The 12,368-nt window shown below is 38.3% G+C and overlaps 1 protein-coding gene and 1 non-coding gene across 5 annotated transcripts in view; one reads left to right on the forward strand and one right to left on the reverse strand.

Moving 5' to 3' along the window:
• Khdrbs2 (KH RNA binding domain containing, signal transduction associated 2) overlaps window positions 1–12,368 on the forward strand; it is a 468,795-nt gene that overhangs the window by 34,953 nt on the left and 421,474 nt on the right. The gene's annotated exons all lie outside the window — the stretch shown is intronic.
• Window positions 7,150–7,256, reverse strand: LOC115064227. The gene has a single exon (XR_003844051.1). It is a non-coding gene; the product is annotated as a U6 spliceosomal RNA (small nuclear RNA).

Below are 12,368 nucleotides of genomic sequence, written 5' to 3' on the forward strand. Positions count from 1 at the left end.
CTCCCTCCCTCCCTCCCTCCCTCCTTTCTGACTCAAAAAAATTAAAGAAAGCTAGTGTAGATACAAGTATAATTTATGGTGCTCTCCTTAAATTTATTTTAGAACAATTGACCATATAAAATAGAGCTAAAAATTCCAATGTAAGTTGAAAACCTGGGGAATATTGTTTTTATGAGTATTTTTTCTATTTAGAAATCCTTTCAGCACTAAGTTTGAGGTGATGTGTTTGAACCTTGTATTTCATCACAGTAGCTGTGAGCAGTGTGGAAGCTGAGTGTGGTGCTCCTTAGCTGGGAGAATGCAGCTGGCCTGCAGCACCTTGTAGTGAGGAGGACGGATCGTGCCACCATCTTGCTTCTCTAGTCACTCATGAGTAGTCTTACGTGAAAAAAAGAGTACAGTTTTTTACTGGTAATTATAAAAATGGCTATACTTTTACCTTTAATTTAATTTATCTTAGTATTGAATCTCCCTTCTCCCTCTTTGCTCTTTCTCCCTCTCTTGCTCTCTCTCTGCTCTGCTCTGTGTGAGCATGTACACACATATGCACACACACACACATACATACACACACACACACACACACACACACACACACACACCGTTGTGTGTAAGTACAGTCAGAGGACAAGTTACAGGAGTCATTTTCCTGTAACTTTCCACTTTCCTTTTTTTTTCCTTTCCATATTTATTTTTTTTTAAATTCGCACTACTTCCCAATTACAGCATCCCTCCCTCCTCTCCTCTACTATAATGGTCTCCTGAGAGGCTTCATCCAGCAGCAGATGGAAACAGATGTAGAGACCTATAGCCAAATGTTCCACTTTTCTTAATACACTTTTGTGTGAGTTGCAGAATAGAAATGAGATCACCATCCTTGTATTGTTAGTTCCACCTTGTGAGCTATCTTTCCAGGCCCATAGGTTTTTTGTTTGTTTGTTTATTTGTTTTGTTTTGTTTTGATTTTTTTCCATAGTCCTCATTAGTTCATGAAGTCAAAGGCATCTTTTGCTCTCTTTATGAATAAAGGCTATGGGGATTAACAGGAGAACCAAGGTAAGCAGAGGAAATAAATGACACAGCAGTTAGCTCAAGTCATTAGATTTAAATGTTCAGCAAACCATCAGCCACCATAGTGCTGGTGACCACAGATATTCAGAGCAAAGACCAATGATATTTTTCTAAGTTTTACTGTCAATACTTTCCCTTTTTCTTCGCAAGCAAGTGTTTGTGTGGATGAATTTGGGTATTGATCCAACTAACCTTTCTTCCAAGTAATGAATCATTGATAAAAAGTCTCGAGACTGCATCTTTTGACTTAGAACTTGATCTGCCAATTTCCCTGGTAAAATGTAATGCATTTCTGTCGGGCTCTCTTCAGTATCATCGCTCCTGGGGTATTACTGCTAATTTCCAGCCCGTCTTACTAAAATATACCTTATGATTGACAATTATGCACTATTTACTTTAACTCCAACTAAACTGGAGTGATTATGACCCAGTAATATTTTGATTTACCGAATAGGAAAACACACATTAAAACAGCAGTCCCTGAGAGATATGCTGATGGAGATACAGATATATTTCCCTGAAAGCTTCATTAAAGATACATGAGGGTTCATTTTTCTTTTCCTACCTTGTCAGCATTGAATGGCTCTGCACCTTCCTTCTGAAAGCAGATTAAATATCCTATGTGCTCTGCACCCAAAAGTTTCTTTTACCTTTTATTTCGGGAAGCAAGATGCTTGAAGCTGATATTCTAAAGATGGCAAAGAATAAGTGTAGAGTTTCAAACCATTTAATTATCAAAGATAGGAAAGGACCCACGAACAGTGAACAATTAGCAGGACATACTAGCGAGAGGGTAAAGATGTTTCTAATACAGATGTCACAGGTATAAAGGGAGATGAGGAATACGTTTTCTATGGCTGTCTTCAAATCTGGCTAGCACATGCGACTTGCAAATAATTCCCTAAATTCTCATGCATGCCATGCATCCTTTTATCCTATCTCTGACCTGTCCTTGGTTCTCTGCTCTTCACCCTTTTCTGACTTTTTTGTAGAAGTCAGGAACCCTAGACTTTAGTGTGTATCCTCTCTCCATTTTATGCAAGTGTTTCATGAGTCAAATAAAGATAATCTTAGCTTATGGCATAGTTTTAATATATGTAACATTTTGAAATATCAAATAGTTTCATCAAGGCTTGAATGCTCTCAAGAGCCTATGAATGTATGTATTATGTGCATATGCATATAAAGAATATATGGTTAGCATAGAAATTAAAGAAAATTTCTTAAAGATGTAAGCATTGACACATAATTTTTATTTATTATGGGAATCATAGGTGGGATATTAGAAAGATCAGCATAAACACTGTTCTGAGTGATCCTTGCCATAACGTGTTTCTCTTGTTATTATTATTATTGTTGTTATCATTATTATTATTGCTATTATATTAGTTTTCCTTTTATTGAACATAGATTATTTTCTCATTCAGTATGTCCTGATTATAGGTTCGCTTTCCTCTACCCCTCACAGTTCCTCCCTATGTCCCTACTCCTGTAGACTTACTCCCTTTCTGTCTCTCATTAGAAAAGAACTGGCTTCTCAGAAACAATAAACAAACTCAGGATAAAATATCACAAAATGAAGTAAAAACTCTCATATTGAAGTTGTCCTCAGCAACGCAACAGGAGGAAGTGTCCCAAGAGCAGGCACGAGAGTCAGAGACCCACTTTTTCCCACTCACTGTATAAAATACTAACCTATAATATATATGCAGAGAGCCTGGTGCAGACCATATTGGTCATGTGCTTGCTGCTTCAGTCTCTGAGTTCACCTGTACCTTGTTTTGTTGAGTCAAAGGGCTTGTTCTCCTAGTGTCCTCCATCCCCTCTGACTCCTAAGATCTTTCCAGCTCCTCTTCTAAGGGATTCCTTGAGCTCTAAAAGGAGGGATTTGATGGAGACCTTAAGTTTAAACTAACTCTCTCTCTCTCTCTCTCTCTCTCTCTCTCTCTCTCTCTCTCTCTCTCTGCATAATTTCTGGCTGTGGATTTCTGTATTTGCTCCCATCTGCTGAGGAGGAAGCTCCTCTGATGATGACTGAATGAAACATTAACTTATGAATATAGCAGAGTATCATTAGGAGTCATTTTAATTCATACTTTTTTAGAGCAGGTGTGTTAGATTCTACCAAAGATCTCAGGTCAATCTAGTCTCTGATTCTTGGTAACTCAAGCATTGTTGGGTATGGGTTACTTCTCCTGGAGTAGGCTTTAACTCTAATCAGATGTTGTTTGGTTATTTCTACAAGTTGTGTCTTATTACTCTAGCATATGTTGCAAGCAGGACAAATTGTAAATCAAAGGTTTTGTGGCTGGGTTTATTGATTTTTTTTTTTTTTTTTTTTTTTTTTTTATCTAACTTGAGTTGAGTTTTGTGCTGGGTAATAAACCTGGATCTATTTTCCATTCTTCTACATGAAGACAGCCAGTTTGATTGAAACCATTTGTTGACAATGTTATCTTTTCTTCCCATGTGTACTTTTGGCTCATTTATCAAAAATAAGGTGTTTATCTGTGTGTGGATTTATGCCTGGCTCTTTGATTCAATTTCATTTATCAATGAGTCTGTTTTTACCTCAATAGTGTTTATTGCTTTTATTTCTAATGTTCTGTAGTACAACTTGAATTGGGAATGGTGAGAACTCCATCAGTTCCTTATTGTTCAATATTTTGCATTAGCTATCCTGGGATTTTGTTTTTCTTTCTTTCTGACAACAGGCTTAATTATGTCTTAATCTTTTTTTTTTTTTTACATTACATACATGTTTAAAATGTATGTGTTCATACTCACACCAGATTACCCTCTTCTATTCCTCCTTTCCTCTTACTAATTCCTTTCTTTTTACAAACAAGGACTGATTTTACCCCTTGTATGTAGTTGAATATTCCCCTTTCATGTTATATAAAGATGTGTGGCTGTTTTGATGGGGATTGCATCGAATCTGTAGATTGCTTTTGGTAGGATGGCCATTTTGCTATATTAGTCCTACTGATCATGAGCATGGGAAATCTTTCTATTTTCTTATATATTCACTATCATTCTTCAAAGATAGTGAAATAATTTTTAATAAAAGTCTTTCATGTGCTTATTTATAGTTACCCCAAGATACGTTGTAATTTTGAAGCTATTATGAAAGACACTGTTTCCATAATTCTTTTTCAGGCCCCTGTCATTACATAGGAAGTCAACTGATTTTTCCGTGTTATCTTATATCTAGCTACTTTGATGAAGGTATTTATCAGCTGTAGGAGTTATCTGGTGCAATTTTTATGATCTTTTTTGTATACTATTTATCATTTGTGAATAAATATATGTTGATTTCTTACTTTTCAATTTGCATTCACTTGATATCCTTCAGTTGTCTTTTTGCTCTAGCTAAGACTTGAAGTACAATATAGAATAAATATAGAAAGAATGCAAACTTTGTTTTGTTCCTGCTTTTAGTGAAATTGCTTTGAGTTTCTCTATATTTAATTTGATGTTGGCTATATACTCAGTGTAAATTATCTTTATTATGTTTAGATATTTTTCTTGTATCCCTATACTCTCTAGGACTTTTATCACAAATGGGTGGCCAGCAAGGTACTTCAGGAATTAAATTTATACAGAGAATAACTTTCACATCAGCTGAAGGAGAAATAGGAATAAAATAAAATAAATTATTAAACATTTAACTTTTGAAAATTAAGCCCAATTTTAAGGACTTCACAGTCGTGAAATAATAAACAGAGACATTTTCAGAGTGGGAAGCTCAACTATGCTTTGTGTAGCCTGACTTTTGCTAAGCATTCAATTTGAGTTTTCCTTTTAAGATATCTTGCAACATAGATGACAATTTTCAAATGAAAATACTAGGACATAAGAATCTTTAAGAAGAGAAGAAAGAATTGCTTGTGAGGGTTAACGCAAGGACATCTGAATTGTGTCTTACTTCTTGGTTTGGATACTTGGCAGTGTCCAAAACCTTCCCAGAAGCATGGGAATACAACCTTCCTGTGCAGTTTTCTATTACACTGGGATCTTGGGAATAGGCTGTGGAAGTCATAACATGCTGTAATTCCCATCTCCTCTGAACAGAAAGTCACCCTCACATCCTTGACACAGCAAAGGTGGCGTGTGCTACTGTGCTGCCTCAGAGAACACAATCATGAAGTAGGAGGTCTTGGTATTTGCCTTGATACTCTGTCTGTCCTTCCACTTAATATCATGAGCTGCTGTTGAGCCAGTACTGCTGGATTGTTGAGATTGCCTTCTAGAGACTTGATCTTGATGTTTGGATGTTGAAGGAATTACCAGTTCAGAGACCCGTGGTGAAGATTTTCAGGAGCAAATTACATATAATCTTCATTTATATTTATGCATCTGTAAGAGGTCACTGATATCATGCTGTTTCCTTCACATCTACCTATACAGATAAGAATGATAAGGAAATTGAAAAACGATTCTTCTTGCTATCTGGTCTGAGCTTCATGAAGGTCTATTATTAAAAGTTTTTTTTTTTTTTTTTTTTTTTTTTTAACAGTAGAAAGAGTATTTAAAAAATAAACAGGACCCATCCAGTAATTTTTAAAAACCTATGGTATATAAGATAGGTACTTTCTTTTGGTGGACAGAAGACATGGAAATAAGAAGACATGGAGAGTTGAATTTGAATCCAAGCTTCTTGGACACCACAGGCTGAAGTCCAGGTTGATACCAGGTTGATGTCACCCTAGGTAACAGAAACATTGCCTTTTTTAAAAAAAAATTATTTTATCTTTAATTCCATTCCCCTCCCTCCAACCACCCTCCAAATGATCCACATCCCATGCCTCCTCCCCATTCACCCCATCTTCATGTGGATGCCCTCACGTCCCCCACCCCACCTCTAAATTCCCTGGGGCCTGTGGTCTCTTCAAGGTCAGGTGCATTATCTCTGAATGAACACAGACCCAGAAGTCCTCTACTGTATGTGTGTTAGTGCCCTCATATCAAATGGTGTATGTTGTCTGTTTGGTGGCCCAGTGTTTGAGAGAGCTCAGGGGTCCAGATTAATTGAAACTGCTGGTCCTCCTACAGGATCACCCTTCTCCTCAGCTTCTTCTAGCTTTTCCCTAATTCAACAACAGGGGTCAGCTTCTTCTGTTCATTGGTTGGGTGCAAATATCTGCATCTGACTTTTTCAGCTGCTTGTAGGGTCTTCTGGAGGACAGTCATGATAGATCACTTTTTGTGAATGTTCCATTGCCTTAGTAATAGTGTCAGGTCAGGTCTTGGGACCTCCCCTTGAGCTAGATCCTGCTTTGGGCCTGTTGCTGGACCTTCTTTTCCACAGGCTCCTCTCCATTTCCATCCATGTAATTCTTTCAGACAGGAACAATTATGGGTCAGAGATATGACTGTGTGATGGCATCCCCATTCCTCACTTGAAGTCCTGTCTTCCTGCTGGGGGTGGCTCTATAAATTCCCTCTCCCTACTGTTGGGCATTTTATCCAAGGTCCCTCCCATTGAGTCCTGGAAGTCTCTGGTGCATTCTGAGGTGACCCCCCCCACACACACACACAACCTCCTATTTCCTGAGGTTGTCTGTTTACATTCTTTCTGCTGGCACTCAGGGTTTCAGTCCTTTTTGCTCACCCAATACCAGATCAGGTTCCCCTCTCCCCTCACACTTCCATCCCACCCCTTCCACTTTCCCTCCCAGGTCCCTCCCTCCCTTCCCTCTCCACTTGTAATTGCTTTCTTCTCCTTCCCAAGTGGGACTGAGAAGTCCTCACTTGGGCACTTCAGCTTGTTGGGTTTTTCGAGTTCTGTGGACTCTATCTTACATGTTCTGCACTATTTGTTTATTTATTTATTTATTTGGCTAATATCCACTTATTAGTGAGTGCATTATGATGCATGACATTTTGGGTCTGAGTTACCTCACTCAGTATGATATTTTCTAGTTCCATCCACTTGCTTGCAAAACTCAGAATGTCTTTGTTCTTAATAGTTGAGTAGCATTCCATTGTGTAAATGAGCCACATTTTCTGTATCTATTCTTCTTTCATGGGACATCTAGGTTATGTCCAGCTTCTGGCTATCACCAAAAAAAAAAAAAAAAAATGGAATGCTTCACGAACTTGTGTATCATGCTTGCACAGGGGCCATGCTAATCTTTACTGTATTGTTTCAATTTTAGTATATGTGCTGCTGAAGTGAGCATGAAACATTGCTTTTTTAAGAGTAAAATAATACAGAACAAACAGATATTTCAACAGGATGAAGTGATAAGCACACAAGATAAATAAAATAATTTCATATTTAGGTTTAGACATTGAGCCTTGAATAAGTCATTAATATGCACAGTCGTCTTATATATAAGGAGAGCGGGTGCTGTTTCATTTTACTGTGAAAAATACAACATAGTTCAGTAGTCGGAATAGGACTCACAGAATCAGCCACAGTAATTGAGTAAGGAGACAGGAAGATGTGTGGTTTCTTTGAAACTGACAAAGCATGGTGAGACTCTTGTGGCTCTGTCTGTACCATATCTGGCAGACAGGGGTGCTGAGATTCTGCTCTGCCAGGGTCCATTCCTGCCATTTGTGATGCCACATCACCCTCTCCTTCAGCAGTTCTGCATGTTTGGCAATGGCAACACCACTTGACATTATGAGCTGAGAGTCATGGTTTCCCCTTAGAGAGTCTGTCACCAAAGCCTACATTCCCTACTTATCCCTTATTACATTGCCTGTGCTTGCACTCTTTCTCTGTATAATGGTGGTTTATTCCTTCCAAATTATTAATATGCATCATTTCCCTCAGAAGTCTGTGCTTCCATCACTTTTCAAAACAAATGAAAAGTATAAAAAATGTCCTTGATGTTGGTCATCTCAACAGTTTAAATCTATGAAACACTCACAAGCTTGACTCGTAGTGCGAAAAAAATTGTTTTATATTTCCCTGTTGGGCCTCTGAATCTTGGTAGATTCATTGCATTGTAGAAGTATTTGTACTATGAAATTTGAAATTGAGCCACAAAGCCATTTAAGTGTACCATGTCAGGCTTGATCAAGGAGTTCTGTGTAAAAATCATTGTTTCCTACCTTTTACAGTCCAGAGCTTTCCTTACTAATGTGTAGTTAATGTGTATCGGTTGTTTGCGGTTACACCTCACCCTGTGCCCAGACAGCTCTGAGGTTGATAAATAGCTTCTATGTCACTTCTTTTTAAAGTCAGACTCAGGCTAACCTGGCGCCAAGCTCACAGAAAGAGAGCTGTTTCTGAATGGAATGACCTGAGTACAGCCCACTTCTCTCTGATCTGTCATCTGTAAGTGTTGTGCTCATGGTACCTGACAAGGGCTATAAAAATAAAAAGCCATGTCCTGCAGGTGTAACATGAAGACCAGCTTTGGATGGGGTTTTAAATGGTGTCAGTGCCATAAGAGCAGACATGTACAAAGAAACAAGCAAACAACATTGGTTATGAAAGAAATCACACTGCACAGTTCTCCACTCCTGAGGATGTAATTAATGGGATGCAAACTTATTTCTTCACTGCTACCGAGGTTCAGTCTGTTTTGCAACAGAGGTTAGTTCATCTGTAGCAGAAGCTTTCTAACTCCTCTGATTACTTCATTATCCAAGATTCTTCTCTTCTGCTTCAGTGAGTGTCGTTCTGCTCAAGTATTATTTCTCAACTTGAGCCATACATCCCCAGGGCATCTGTCTGTGTTTGGAGACTTTCGACTCTTGTTACAGGGGGAAAGCTACCAATTTCTGGGTAATGGCCATCTGACATCATGTCAGATGTCTTGAAACACAGAAAGAACATAGAGCAAAAACTCTGGCAGCCAGAATCAAGTGTAGAGTTTAGTTCATGATAATGTATCAGTGTCTGTTCATCTGTTGTGACAAATGTAATGTATCATGTTCATAATAGAATAAAATAGTATGTAGCATACAGGTGTATGTTTTACATCAGCTCTGAATTAACATAGTTATATTAAGTGTTTAAAATGCACCTATCTTCCTAAATGATATTTTATCGTTGTTTTCTTTAGCCATGAGCACATTTACACTTTAACACCTGTGCTTTTCTGTTAACTACTTGTACATAAGTTACAAACTATCAGATATTTACCTCTTATTCAGATTGTTTAGCATTTACTTGGGTTCAGTGAAGGCATCTTCCGTATATACCACCACTGTCATAATCAAGAATATGCTAACTTGTGAATAGGACATGGCTGTCAGCCATAGTAACTTACAGCATGAAATTGCCTGCACAAGATTCACAGGTGATGAAGACAACAAAATTCAAGCATGAACGGAGGAGGTACGCCTGGGGCCACATGCCTATCAGAGGTGCTCTCGACAGTTTGTTGATGCTGAAGGAGAGAAAATCATCCTGTGGCATGTTTTATACATTAATATTATACAGGACTTGTATTCAGAGGACACGGGGTGGTCAATCTCAGGGGAATTGAAAAGAAATAGTGATGAATGTATATGATCAATTTATATTGTATAAATAAATGAATGAAATCTCTAGAGAAATAAAATATATTAAACAATTAGAATTACATAAAATTTCAAATAACACCTTTTGGTTGTCTTGTTTCTGTTTCCTTCTGTTCTCTAAACTTTCTTACTTTTGTTACTTTAACTTGAAAAACTTAAAACTATTTTATAGCACTGAACATTTATTCAGGGCTCTTTTTTTTTTTCTAATTAAACTTGGGCTAAGTATTTTAAGACAATTAATACATAAAGTGTGATATTCTCTTTGTGTAAAATTGAGAGACCATGAGTTCAGCATATTCCATTACTGCCTATACAAGGTTTGCACTCAGTATCAAGTTGCAAAATAAATCTTCTCTTATAACTAAAAAAAAAAATAATAATAATAAATGCCCTTTGAGGCTATGGTTGGAGACTGACCTTATGTATCTTTGTCGAGGTCAAGAAGCTTCGATACAATGGCATGCATTGATGAAAATTTCCAGACAAGTTTCTCACCTGGATGTTTGGAGATACTGTTTTCCTTTGTCTCCTAAACTATTTTTAATTCTTTTTATATATTCTCAGATGTAGAGAAATGTGGAATATCAAGCATGGTATGCCTATGTCATCCTATAAAGAAGGAATAAAGGGAATCAGGCCATAAAGGAACAAAAGCTCCTCTGGAAAGTTTGCAATCCAAAATGACACTGATGTAAGGCACAGACATTACTTGCAGTCGAAAAATATCAGTCATTCTGTATCTGCTCCTGCCGTCTCCAGGGGTAATGCCAATACACCCAATACATAAAGAATTGAACTTCTTTGCATAGCACTCAACAAACTAAGGTGCAGATTAGTATGTATCAGAGTGTATAGGTACAGTGGTTATTTATCAATCGTTAAAGAATGAGAGTGGTATTTAAGAAATACCTTCTGTGTTAGTGTGAGATGGAGCAATGAGAACAGTATTGTCGCCTCTTGGTGTGTCCCTTCAAGTAGGTACAGCTCCTGCATTTTCTTTTTCCTCGTTTATTGGTTTATTTATTGTACAATATTTATAATTGGAAGATCCAGCTATACCACTCCTGGGCATATACCCAGAAGATGCTCCACCATACCACAAAGAAAGGTACTCCACTATGTTCATTGAAGCCTTATTTGTAATAGACCAAAACTTGAAGCAACTCAGATGTTCCTCAACAGAAGAATGGATACAGAAAATGTGATTTATTTACACAGTGGAATACTATTCAGCTATTAAAAATGAGGAGACCATGTATTTTTCAGCCAAATGGACGGAACTAGAAAATATAATCCTGAGAGCATTAACTGAGACCCAGTATATACTTACTGATAAGGGGATATTATCCTAAAAGTACAGAATACCCATCACACAATCCACAGACCTTAAGAAGTTTAAGAAGAAGGAAGGCCCAATCCCACTTAGGAAGGGAAACAAAATAATCATGGGAGGCATAGGGTGGGAGGGAATTGGTTGGAGAGGGAAAGGATCAGGATCAGGTATGTGGTGAAGCAGGAGAGGAGCTCAGAGGGCAGGAGAATGAATGGAAATATGCAATTACTTGGAGTTGGGGTGAACCTCAAAAAAGTCCCAGAGACCTGGGATGTGAGAGGCTCCCATGACTCAATGGGGGTGACCTTAGCCAAATGCCCACCAGTAGGGGGATAGATCCTGAAGAGACCACAACCAGTCAGATAGGGATCTCTGGCAGAGGAATGGGGACACGAATCCATCTTCAAAATTTTTGACCTAGGACTGTTCCTGTCTAAAAGAAATGCAGGGACAATAAATGAAGCAGAGACTGAAGGAAAGGATGACCAGTGACTGGCCCAAGTTGGGATCCATCCCAGGTTTGGGCACCAAATCCTGACACTGATGCTGTGTTGTACTTGCAGACAGGAGCCTAGCCTGGCTGTCCTCTGAGAGGATCTTCCAGCAGCTGACTGAGACAGATGCAAATCCTTACATCCCATCATTGGATTGAGGTTGGGTACCCCTATGGAAGAGTTAGGTGAAAGATTGGAGGAGCTGAAGGGGATGGCAGCTCCATAGGAATAACAATCATGTCAACTAACCCAGGCCTCTGGGAGCTCCTAGAGACTAAGCCACCAACCAAAGAGCATACCTGGGGCTGGCACACATGATGCCCTGGGGGAGGGGAGTGAGGGATGGGGGAAGGGAGAGCATCCTCTCATAGGTGAAGGGAAAGGGCTGTGGGGTAAAGAATTATGGGAGGGGTGACCAAGGGGAGGGGGGACAACATTTGGAATGTAAATAAATAAAATAATTAAGTAAAAAAAGAGAATTATTATTTTGTAATTGTCTTCATTAGTTATTTTATTCTTACAATAATATCATTTTCCTACGATCACATTTTCTTTTTCATGATACTGAACAAATAAACTACTCCATCCTAAAATCTGTTGACCTCTAAATCCAGTTGTTCATGTAGATAATGATAAGACAGGACTTTGGTAATTTTAAACATTATCTTAAATCGTAGATAGCTCTTTGACTTTTTATTCATATAAAATCATATACTAAGAGAGGACCTTGGCATTAACCCCCCTAATCATTAAATAAATGTGTGCCTGTCACATTATTTCACTGTAACAGTCTCAGATTGTTGGTACTAAGAATTGTAAAATCAATGAAAGGATAACCCCAGAGACTCTTCCTTTACAAAACACTTTAAAAGTGCACTTGTGGCCGGGCGTGGTGGTGCACGCCTTTAATCCCAGCACTTGGGAGGCAGAGGCAGGTGGATTTCTGAGTTCGAGGCCAGCCTGGTCTACCAAGTGAGTAC

Source organism: Mus pahari, chromosome 5, assembly GCF_900095145.1.
Source record: "Mus pahari chromosome 5, PAHARI_EIJ_v1.1, whole genome shotgun sequence".
Classification (NCBI taxonomy): domain Eukaryota; kingdom Metazoa; phylum Chordata; class Mammalia; order Rodentia; family Muridae; genus Mus; species Mus pahari.